Raw genomic sequence first — 12521 nt, 5'->3', positions numbered from 1 at the left:
TTTATGGCAATCCCTACCTATATGAAGACAGCAACTAATGTATGAGTCAATTTGGCTCACGTTCATATCTCTCTGAAGAGTATCCAGTCAGTCCAAGTCCACATTGATACCCCCTGAAAGTCACTCATATTCCCCATTTCTACTGCCCTCATAGGCAGCTTGTTTCAGTTCATTACCACTCACTGTTTCTTGGCCCTGTTGCACTCCTTTCCCAAATCTTAAATCTGTGAACCCTAGTTCTTCTACTTGTACAGTTGGCTAATGGGATCAACTTATCCTTGCTAACTCATCTAAATCTGTCATAATATTCTATACCTCTTACACTTGGAGAGCAGTGTGAGAAGGGCAAATGGTGGGAGGTAAAAACTGGTAGCAGAGAGCCCTTCAACCTGTTTCCACCTTTCAGAGGCCAAGTGTGGCTTCCCAGGAAAATAGGTAGGTATTTGGTAGGTGTTCCTTCCATGTGTCTTTTGATTGGTCAAGTAGTTTAAATCAGGAGACATTATTACAACTGAGAGAGTACAGTTAGGAAATTCACTTCGAAAATATTTAACATCCAAAATAATTAATTAAATAGAATAGTGATGTCTGGGTATGCGACGTGCTGCAGCTGTAGGATGTGGGAGCTGGTGGACGCCAGTACGATCTACGGCGATCACATCTGCAGCAAGTGTTGGCTGCTCGAGGAACTTTGACTCAGAGTTGATGAGCTGGAGTCCGGGCTGCAGACCCTGCAACACATCAGGGAGGAGGAGAGTTACCTGGACACTCTGTTTCAGGTGGCAGTCACACCCCTTACATTAATTACATCAAACTTGGGGCGTAGTCAGGAACAGATGGTGTGACTGCAAATGAAGCAGGTATGGAGATCCAGCATTTATTTTGGAGGAGCCACAGCCACAGCTAAAGCCCTTGTCCAATGGTTATGGAGCTCTTGCTCCCAATATGGTCAAGGCATAGACTGCAGGTAGGAGGAGTACAGTACCCATTGTACAGCACGCCTTTCAAGTAGGTGGAGACAGGAGAAACATATTCAAAATAGGTGGGGGAATAGATACTGCTCTCTGCAGCAAAGACAGAGAGTCTGAAATGCCATATTACCTACCAGGTGCCAATGGTCAGGGCATATCTTATGTGCTGGACAGGAACTTTGGAGTGAGAAGGGAAGGATCCACTTGGTATGGTCCACATGCATACCAATGACATAGGTAGTACTAGGAAAGAGATTTGGTTGAGGGATTACAAGCAGTTCAGGGCCAAATTAAAAAGCAGAACCACAAAAGTAATAACCTCCAGATTACTACTTGAGGCACATGCAATTTGGTGTAGGGTAAATAAAATTAGAGAGGTAAACAAATGGCTCAAAGACTGGCGTGGGAGAAATGAGTTCCAATTCAGGTGGCACTAGGGAAAGAGTACTCTTCTGATGGGACAGGCTTAATGCGAATCATACCAGGACCGATCTTTTGGCACAGTGTATAATTATTTTAATCAACCTGTTCTGACATGCAATGACATACATCTAGTACAGGTGGGGAATGAACCCAAACCTTTTAATTATTGGAAAGGGCACTATCACTGCACCACAGGAGTCCATTGGGGAAACGTGGAACTAGGGTTATAGACAGTGCTTTAAGCTAATTAGTACAAGGAGTTCAATTGTAGGAAAATTTGAAAAAAAACAAAAAGAAATGAGACAGTAGGGGTGCAGGGCAGTTAAGAGGCTAATGATAATCAAAGTGTGACAAAAAGGCCCAAACAAAATGAGCAGAAATTAGAACAGGGAAGCAATAACACAGCACAATGATAATACAACAGAAATAAATGAACATGACTTGACAGTTACCACAGAGGTAGTGTTATAGGCTGACCAAGACTGGAAACTCAATATTCAAGGATATTAGAGTTTTGGAAAAATTAGTGTAAAGGAAAAGGAAGTGGAGTAGCTTTATTAATAAAAGGTTGTTATTAGTGTGGTGGTAGTATAGTGCAATGGGTTGTGATGTATAATTAGTTTGGTGGAAATAAGAAATAGCAAGGGAAAGAAGTCTGAGTGAGAGTTGTTTATAGCCCCTCAAAGGATTGTCTCACTGTAAGAAAACATATAAAATGGGAAATAATGGAGGCATGTAAGAAAGGTACAATTGTCATGGGTGATTTTAATCGGCGTACTGTCTTGGTGAATCAGATTGACATGTGTAATGCAGAAAATGAATTTATAGAGTGCATCAGAGATTGTTTCTGGAGAGCAAAACATTGCATCACATACTTGGGAACAGGCCGTCTTAGATCCAATAATGTATGATTAATAAGAGATCTCTTATGAAAGTATCCTCTTAGATGTAGCAATCAGAACACGCAGAATTTCAAATTCAGTTTGACAGAGAGCAACTCGGGTCTCAGTGTCCTGAACTTAAATAAGGGCAATTGCAGATGCAAGAAAAAAAGCATTGTCTACTACAGGCTCAGCAAATAGACTAAAGGAAGGTCAATGGATGACCAGTGGCAGACGTTTAAGCAGATATTTCATCACATCTATCAAAACATTACTGCAGTCATAAAGAACCCAATGAAAAAAATAAAACACCCATGGCTAACAAAGATGGTCAAAGAGAGCATCTAATCAAAACTAAGCCAAGCAAAATGGTGAAAACCAGTGGTAGGTCAGAGGGTTGTAAATCCTTTAGGAATCTGAAGCAGATCTCTATACAGATAATAAAGGGAGAAAAATTTATTCTGAAAATAAATTGACAAGAAATATGAAAACAAACAGCAACAGTTCCTACAGAAATATTTTTAAAAAGTAGCTGAAGTAAATCTGAGTCCCTTGCAGGATGTGATTGGGGAATCCATAACAGGGAACACAGAGATGGCAAACTTAAACCAAAGTTTTGCATCATTCTTCACAATGGAGCACACTATAAACATCCCAAAGATAGCAGTTACACAAGGTGCTAATGAGAGGAAGGGTCTTGTTATATAGCCTCTACAACAAGGGACAAAGTATTTGACAAACTAATGCGACTCAAGGCAGAAAAGTTGCCAGAACCTGATGGCCTTCATTCAAGGATTTTATTGGAAGTGGTTGCAGAAATAGAGGTGGCAGTGATCAAAATAGTCCAGAACTCAGTGGGTTGGAGGTTCTATGAAGGTTCTAATGGATTGGAAAACCATTGTTCAAGAAAGGAGAATCACAGAATCCCTAGAATTCCCACAGTATGGAAGCAGACCATTCAGTCCATCAAGTCCACACCGAGCCTCCAAACAACATCCCACTCAGACCCACCCACATTTCCCATGGCTAACGCACCTAACCTACACATCCCTGGACACTATCTGCAATTTAGCATGGTCAATCCCTAACCTGCGCAACTTTTGACTGTGTGAGATAACCAGTGCACCCAGAGGAAACTCATACAGACACTGGGAAAAAGTGCAAATTCCACACAGATAGTCACTGAGGGTAGAATCAAACCCTGCCCCCAGCGCTGTGAGGCAGCAGTGCTAATCACTGAGCCACCATACCACACGGAAGGAGACAGAAAGCTACAAACTATGGCCTAGTTGGCCTGACATCTGTCATTGAGAAAGTGCTCGAGTCCACTGAGGAAGAAATAACTGAACATTTAGAAAAGCTTAACACATTCAGAGTCCACATGGTTTTATGAAAAGGAAATTACATTTGACAAATTAGTTTGAGCTCTTTGAGGATCTAATGCAGCTGGATTTTCAGAAGTCATTTGATAAGCTGGGTTAGGACACTGTATCAGTGTGGATTGAGAAAACACTGAAAACAGGTGGGATTAATAGGTCTTTTTCGGGTTGGAAAGATGTAACAACTGAAGTACTACAAAGATCAGACCTAGGGCCTCAACTATTTATTATCTATGTTAAAGACTTGGAGGAATAAACCGGGTGTACAAGGTGTAATGTATCTAAACTTTCTAACAACATAAAAATGTTGCCATGAGGACATAAGAAATCGGCAATGGTACAGAAATAAGATGAGTGGGCAATAACTTGGCAGACGGTTTTTAGAAAAATGTGAGGTCATGAATCAAAAGACAAATTAATCTTTAAATAAAGTGAGACTCCAAAAGGTGGAGCCCATAAGGATCTGGATGACTTTGGGCATGAAACACAAAAGGTTAGCATGCAGGTGCAACAACTAATTAAGGTGGTAAATGGAATTTTTGGTCTTTACTGCTGGTGTTTGGAATTTAATTGGAAAGTCACAGAGAATTTTGGTGAGGCGTCACTTGGAGTACAAAAAGTGTGGCACTAGAAAAGCACAGCAAATCAGGCAGCATCCGAGGAGCAGGAGAATTGATGTTTCAGGCAAAAACCCTTCATCAGGAAGGGCTTAGGCCCAAAACGTTGATTCTCCTGCTCCTCCGATGCTGCCTGAATATGCTGTGCTTTTCTAGTGCCACACTTTTCGACTCTGATCTCCAGCATCTGCAGTTCTCACTTTCTCCTCCTCACTGGGAGTACTACATACAGTTTTGATCACCATTATTAAGAGAAGACTGGCATTGCAAGCAGTTCAAGAATTTCAATGGACTAATTCTTGGGGTGAAGGGGTTACTTTATCAAATGTAAATAGCCAGACTGATTGGGCCTTTATCCGAGGATTATTCATTAAAGAACAGGTAGGCAGACTTTTGAAACAGCAGACAAGTGAGGGCTATGGGGTTGAATGGCCTAATCTTTTTAAAATGCTGTGTTCAAATCTTCCTCGGTCTCCTTTGTTGCAAGAACAACACCAGCTTCACTAACCTAAAATTGTACCTGATGTCCCCGTAACCGATCTGGAAGATCTCCTCTGCACCCTCTCAAGGACTTTAGCAACCTTCCTTGAGTAAAGATTGACAGAATATTCTAGTTGTGACCTAACCAGAACTTTATAAAGTTTCAGCACATTCTCCCCCTGCTCTCTTGCACCCCAAGCCCAGAGATAGCATTTCGAGGCCCCTTTAAGTGTATCGACAGGCTTTATACAGAAAGTCTACGTATAAACATTTGAGACAGAGAAGCCAAATGTGTATGCGAGTCGGAGGAAAACAGGGGCACCGTGCCTTGCGGCTGCAGCTGTAGACGTCCGCAGAAACGGAGTGAGAGGGAGGCCCGTTTATTTTGGTGTGAGATGACAGGCCTGGGGTTTGAGTTCCTGCAGTATCCCGCTCATAACGCCTGCAGCTAGGCCTCCACCAAGGACTCCCTTCACCCAGCCGCCTCCTTACCGAATTCCCCCACCACCCGTCCTCCCCAGCTCATCCTATTGGCTCTGCCACTCGGCTCCCAAGGCTTGTTTCCCACCGCTGGAAGTGACCGCGGCCTGTGGATTACTCTGTCACGGAGGCGGGTTAGGCCTCAAGCTGTGCCTTGCTAAAGCAGCGGACTAGTCGGACTCTGACCTTGCTCCTTCCTCCCTCACCCCGACCTAGTGACCATCCGACTCACCTCGCTCCGTTCTGGGTCCCTGGGGTGGAAGCTCCAGGGGCGCTCGCTGCCTGTCACTCAGTCGCCACACAGGCCCCACTCCGCGAACGCAGCGCCTCGGCGCTACACCGAGAGCGGCCGACGGAAACAGCCGAGCGACGCCGGGGCTGCACGGAGAGGCCGACGGAAACAGCCGAGCGACGCCGGGGCTGCACGGAGAGGCCGACGGAAACAGCCGAGCGACGCCGGGGCTGCACGGAGCGGCCGACGGAAACAGCCGAGCGATCGAGCCGCTTCGTTATGGTGTTACGTGTGTTCGCTGAGCCTCGGCGGCAGAATCACTGTATTGTCACAGCGCAAAAGGAGACCATGTGGCCCATCGTGCATATACTGGTTCGGTGAATGAGCAAGTCACTTTATGACCAGCCTCCTCCCTATATTGAAGGCTCCGCCACAGAATAGCACGTTGAAGACCTTAAACACTCCTCGCGTGAAACATTTTTGTTCTCATCTCGCTTTCGCTTCTTTTACTTTAAATATTTATTTGTTAGTCTCTTCATGGGTGGGAACATTTATCCCATCTACTCTACTCAGACCTCTCATGATCTTGAATGTTTGGATCAAGTCCCCTCTGCTTTCTTCAGGGCAGCCTTTTTCAAATTATTTTCTTAACTAACTTCATCAACCATTCTTGCAGAACTTTTCTGTGTTCTCTTCATTCCCTCCACATCTTTCCCACACAGTTGTCTGAAAAAAAAAGTTAGTCAACTTGATTTTATGCTTGGTACAGAGTTTTTTGCAGCATTGTCGGCAACCTTGTAGAATCATAAAGGTGTACAGAAGGTGATTCTTCTGTCCATCTCGTCCATGCCGACCAAATATCCTAAATTATTTATTAAAAGTCCCATTTACCAGCATTTGACCCAAATCCCTCGAAACGCTTGCTATTCATATACACACGCAGATGCCTTTTAAATGTAATTATACCTGCCTCCTCCATTTCCTCTGGCAGCTCATTCCATACAGGCACAACTCTCAGTGCGAAAAAGCTGCCACTTAGATCACTTTTAAATCTTTCCCTTCTCATTTTAAACCTATGCCCTTTACTTTTGGACACCCCTGCCCTGGGGAAAAGACCTTGACTATTCACATGCCCTTCACAATTTTATAAATTTCTATAAGGTCACCACTCAGCCTCTGACGTTTCAAGGAAAATAGCTCCAGCCAATTCAGCCTCTCCCTATTGCTCAAACTCTCCAACTCTGGCAACATCCTTGTAAATCTTTTTTGAACCCTTTCAAGTTTCATAACATCTTTCCTATAGCAGGGAGACCAGAGTTGAACACAGTATTCCAATAGTGACCTAACAAATGTCCTGTATAGCCACAACATGACTTCCCAAATTCTATAAGGAGAAAGTGAGGTCTGCAGATGCTGGAAATCAGAGCTGAAAATGTGTTGCTGGAAAAGCGCAGCAGGTCAGGCAGCATCCAGGGAACAGCAGAATCGACATTTCGGGCATAAGCCCTTCCTGAAGAAGGGCTTATGCCCGAAACGTCGATTCTCCTGTTCCCTGGATGCTGCCTGACCTACTGCGCTTTTCCAGCAACACATTTTCAGCTTCCCAAATTCTATATTCAATGTACTGACCAATAAAGGCTTCTTCACTACCCTGTCTACCTACACTCTGCTTTCAAGGAACTATGAACCTACACACCAAGTTGTCTTTGTTAGTAACACTCTTGTCTGCTATGGGTTTCTGCCCGTACCACCCTTTAAGGTAGTGAGTGCCAAATGCCCACAATCCTTGGGATGAAAAGAATTCTGAACAAAATCCCCCCAAACCTCCTGGCCCTGACCATAAACTGTGCCCGCTTGTAAATGGCCCCGCTACGAAGGAAAAACATTTCATGCTATTCACCCTGTCAATGTGCCTTCAGAACTTTGTACACATCAATCAAATTCCTCCTCAGCTGAATTGGTTCTAAGGAAAATAATTCCAGCCTTTCTAGTCATCACAGCTTATTTGCTGCAGCCCAGGCAACATTCAAGTGAATCTTTCTGCACCTTTTCCAGTGTAATCACACCCTTCTGATAGTGTGGATACCAGAATTACACAGTACTCCACACTTACATGCAGTTCCATCATAATTTCCTTCTCGTATTCAATACCATCACTAGTAAAGACATCTGCCTTCTTAACCACCTTATCCACCTGTTCTGTTGCTTTCAAGGATCTATGGACATGCAACAATGTCTCTCTGATCCTCTGTACTTGCTAGAGTCCTACCATGAAACTTGTGCCCTCTTGTCAGTCCTCACAAAATGCATTGCCTCACACTTTTTATGATTGAATTCCATTTGCCATAGTCCAGCTGATCTGTATTGTATTGTTATCGAAAGCTTTTTTTTTCCAATAATCATAGAGCTGATTTTCACATCATCTGCAAATTTACTGATTGTGCACCCTACTTTAACGTCTTGGTCATTAATGTACACGATAAACAGCAAAAGACTCAACACCAAACCCTGTGATATGCCATTGGACAAGGGCTTCCAGTGAAAAAGACACCCTTCAACCATTATCCTCTGCTTCCTACCACTAAGAACATTTTGACTAATTGCCCTGGATCCTATGGACTCTTAACTTTTTAACCAATCTTTCATGTGAGACCTTCTCAAAAGCCTTACTGAAATACATTTGACAACATCAACTGTATTACATTCAACTACAGACCTGGTCACCTTGGCAAAAAATCCAGTCACATTTGTTAAACATGATCTCCCCCTTACAAAGTTCTGCTAACTTTGATTAACCCTTGCCTCTCCAAGTGGAGTTCAATTCTGATCCACAGAAGTGTCCAATAAGTTTCCCTGTAGTGAACATGGTGTATCTTTTCTGAACCACATCGACAAGCATCCACTGTCTTGATCACTAATGCTCAGTAGCATCATTTTGTACTATTTATACAGTGCCCTGCAGAAATTCACCAAGGATCCTTAGACAGCACCTTCCAAATCTATGACCACATCCATCTGAATGGACAAGAGCAGTAGATACATGGGAACACCTGCATGTTCCCCCCAAGCCACTCACCATCCCGACTTGAAAATATGTCACTGTTCCTTCACTGTCACTGGGTCCAAATGCTGGAAATCCCTCCCAACAGGCAATGTGAGTCTATCAACAGCACATGGACTGCAGGAGTTTCAGAAGACAGATCACCACCATCTTCTCAAGGGCAAATAGGGATGGGCAATAAAAGCTGGTCAGTCAGCGATGCAAATGTTCCACAAGTGATTTTAAAAAAGCTGTTTCAAATACGAATATACTTCTTACATAAATAAGGACAGCAAAACAGTACATTGGACACATATCGAGTCATAGAGATGTACAACATGGAAACAGACCCTTCGGTCTAACCCATCCATGCCGACCAGATATCCCAACCCAATCTAGTCCCACCTGCCAGCACCTGGCCCATATACCTCCAAACCCTTCCTATTCATATACCCATCCAAATGCCTCTTAAATGTTGCAATTGTACCAGCCTCCACCACATCCTCTGGGAGCTCACCCTCTGCGTGAAAATGTTGCCCCTTAGGTCTCTTTTATATCTTTCCCCTCTCACCCTAAACCACTGCCCTCTAGTTCTGGACTCCCCGACCCCAAGGAAAAGACTTTGCATATTTATCCTATCCATGCCCCTCATAATTTTGTAAACCTCTATAAGGTCACCACTCAGCCTCTGACATTCCAGGGAAAACAGCCCTAGCCTGTTCAGCCTCTCCCTGTAGCTCAGATCCTCTAACCCTGGCAACATCCTTGTAAATCTTTTCTGAACCCTTTCAAGTTTCACAACATCTTTCCGATAGGAAAGAGACCAGAACTGCACACAATATTCCAACAGTGGCCTAACCAATGTCCTGTACAGCCGCAGCATGACCTCCCAACTCCTGTACTCAATACTCTGACTAATAAAGGAAAGCATACCAAATGCCTTCTCCACTATTCTATCTACCTGCGACTCCACTTTCAAGGAGCTATGAACCTGCACTTCAAGTTCTCTTTGCTCAGCAACACTCCCTAGGACCTTACCATTAAGTGTATAAGTCCTGCTAAGATTTGCTTTCCCAAAATGCAGCACCTTGCATTTATCTGAATTAAACTCCATCTGCCACTTCTCTGCCCATTAGCCCATCTGGTCCAGATCCTGTTGTAATCTGAGGTAACCCTCTTCACTGTCCACTACACCTCCAATTTTGGTGTCATCTGCAAACTTACTAACTATACCTCTTATGCCCACATCCAAATCATTTATGTAAATGACAAAAAGTAGAGGGCCCAGCACCGATCCTTGTGACACTCCACTGGTCACAGGCCTCCAGTCTAAAAAACAACCCTCCACCACCACACTCTGTCTTCTACCTTTGAGTCAGTTCTGTATTCAAATGGCTAGTTCTCCCTGTATTCCATGAGATCTAACCTTGCCAATCAGTCTCCCATGGGGAACCTTGTCAAACGCCTTGCTGAAGTCCATATAGATCACATCTACTGCTCTGCCCTCATCAATTTTCTTTGTTACTTCTTCAAAAAACTCAATCAAGTTTGTGAGACATGATTTCCCACACACAAAGCCATGTTGACTATCCCGAATCAGTCCTTGCCTTTCCAAATACATGTACATCCTGTCCCTCAGGATTCCCTCCAACAACTTGCCCACCACGGAGGTCAGGCTTATCGGTCTATAGTTCCCTGGCTTGTCTTTACCGCCCTTCTTAAACAGTGGCACCACGTTTGCCAACCTCCAGTCTTCCGGCACCTCACCTGTGACTATTGATGATACAAATATCTCAGCAAGAGGCCTAGCAATCACTTCTCAAGCTTCCCACAGAGTTCTCGGGTACACCTGATCAGGTCCCATCTATTCGGCCTTATGGCTTTGTCCCTCCCCTTACCTGTAATCCTGTACATCGCTGAGATCGGTGTGTTTTTCAATTATGGTTTCTTTCCCAGCCCCTATTTTAATTGCTGTACCATTGATGGCTGTGCTTTCCATTGATGAAACCCTAAGACTGATTTCAGGAATTCCCCCTCTAAACCTCTACTTCTCTCTTTTTCTTACGCTCCTTAAAATCTTCCTCTTAGACTAAGCTTTCAGTCACATTCTAATGTCTTATAATGGGATTTGGGGTCAAAATGTGCACCATAATTCATCCCTGAACTACCTTGGGACATTTCATTACATGAGTTAAAGGATGCTATTGTTGTTACTCTCTTGTGATCCATGGCTCAGTTGGTTGCACTGCAGCCTGAATCAAGGTCTCCAGCTCGAAGTTCTCCAGGATTTGAAGAAAAAAATCCAGGCTGACTTCAATGCCAAACTGAGGGAGTGCTGCATTGTTGGAGATGTTATCTTTCAGCTGAGACGCTAAACCAAGGCTTTATCAGCCTGCTTAAGTGGATGTAAAATATTCCATGGTTCTACTTTGAGAAATAGTAAGTGTTTATTCCAATGTTTTTTTAAACCCTGAATCAACATCACAAAACACAATTTATCTAGTCACTTTACATTGTTGTTTGTGGGAGCCAACTGAGCATACATTAGCTACTGCATTTCCTACACTATAACAGTGACTACCGTTCAAAAAAAGAACTTAATTGGCTGTTAACACTTTGAAATGCCCAATGTTTGTGGAAATGCAAGTCTTCTTAAGAACATAAGAACTATGAGCAGGAGTAGGCAATTCAGCCCCTCAAGCTTGCTCTTCCATTTAAGACAATCGTGGCAGATCTCATCTTGGCCTCAACTCCACTTTCTGCTCACTCTCCATAATTCTTCAACCCATTGTTAAAAAAAAATCTGCTTATCTCTTCACAAGTGAATTCCACAGATTCACAACTCTTTCAGAGAAGAAATTTCTCTTCGTCTCTGTTTCAAATCTGCTACCCCTTATCCTAAAACCGTGACCTCTCATTTCTAGATCGGTCACATGAGGAAACAGCCTCTCTATGTATACTTTGTCAATACCCTTTAACTTCTTATATTCCCCAATTAGATCTCTTCTCATTGTTCTAAACTCCAGAGAGTATGGACCTAAACTGCTCAATCTCTCGTCATAAAAAAAATCTCTTATTCTGGAATCAATCTAGTAAACTTTGTCTGAACTGCCTCCAATGCAACCACACCCCTCCTCAGGTAAGGGGGCCAAAATAGTTTGCAATACTCTAAGTGCAGTTTCCTTGTGCAATTGCAGCAACATCTCCTTACCTTTATACTATGTTTCTTTCACAATAAATGTCCAAATTCCATTTGCCTTCTTTATTATGTGCCAGTTTTCTGCATCAAAGCACTGTAAAGTTTCTCTTCATTTTGAGAGTAAGTTGCCTTTCTATCTGACAGAACAAAATGGATCTGTCAAATTTTGTCCCATTCACCTAACCTATCCACATCCATATTTTCTTATTTCTTCATGGCAAATTTCTTTCCCTTGTATTTGAACCTGCATCTTTAATTTGGCTGTTCCTGTATGTAAGTCACTAATATAGATTGTTACTGGTTGAGGCCCAAGGACTGAACCACTTAGCACCCCACTAGTTATATCTCATTATTGGGAGTTTTGAAAAATTGCAGGTAAGATTCAACTGATGTCACCTTTCTGATTTCTGTTGTTGTACAAATGATACAATGACAGGAGATGTTTGGAACTAGCGGAATTGTTCTTGTAGAGAAGCAGCATGAGAAGGAATGTCTGAACAGCCTCCTGTGTTGTAGCCATGATATGATTCAATAACTCATTCCAGCATGTTCCCTCAAACTTGGAGATGTCTAAAATTGTAAATGAGGTCCTTTTCTGCTTATAACACAATCTCATTCTTAAAACTAAAAGAGAAAATGCTGGAAAATCTCAGCAGGTCTGGCAGCATCTGTATGGAGAGAAAAGAGCAATTGTTTTGAGTCTAAATGACCTGCAGTAATTTGCTTTTATCCTCATTCTTAACTTCATTTATGTATAATTTCCACCAGAACAGTTTGCTGAAATTTTTAATCCTTTGTTTAAATCACCATTTTCCCCTG

The 12521-nt window shown here is 42.9% G+C and overlaps 1 protein-coding gene across 2 annotated transcripts in view; it reads right to left on the bottom strand.

The window, feature by feature from the left end:
• phrf1 (PHD and ring finger domains 1) overlaps nucleotides 1-5585 on the bottom strand; it is a 104865-nt gene extending 99280 nt beyond the window's left edge. Inside the window, exon 1 of one of the 2 annotated variants that reach the window (XR_015760141.1) lies at nucleotides 5464-5585. The gene's annotated coding sequence lies outside the window, so the exon portion shown is untranslated. The remainder of the gene's footprint in view (nucleotides 1-5463) is intronic. The other variant, XM_043705696.2, reaches the window with a different exon arrangement.
• Between the last annotated feature and the right edge of the window lie 6936 nt (nucleotides 5586-12521).

The sequence above is a fragment of the Chiloscyllium plagiosum genome, unplaced genomic scaffold, assembly GCF_037043375.1.
Source record: "Chiloscyllium plagiosum isolate Xiang-an unplaced genomic scaffold, Cpla_swu_hap1 HiC_scaffold_18, whole genome shotgun sequence".
Taxonomy (NCBI): Eukaryota; Metazoa; Chordata; class Chondrichthyes; order Orectolobiformes; family Hemiscylliidae; genus Chiloscyllium; species Chiloscyllium plagiosum.
This window is presented reverse-complemented; position numbering and strand designations above follow the sequence as displayed.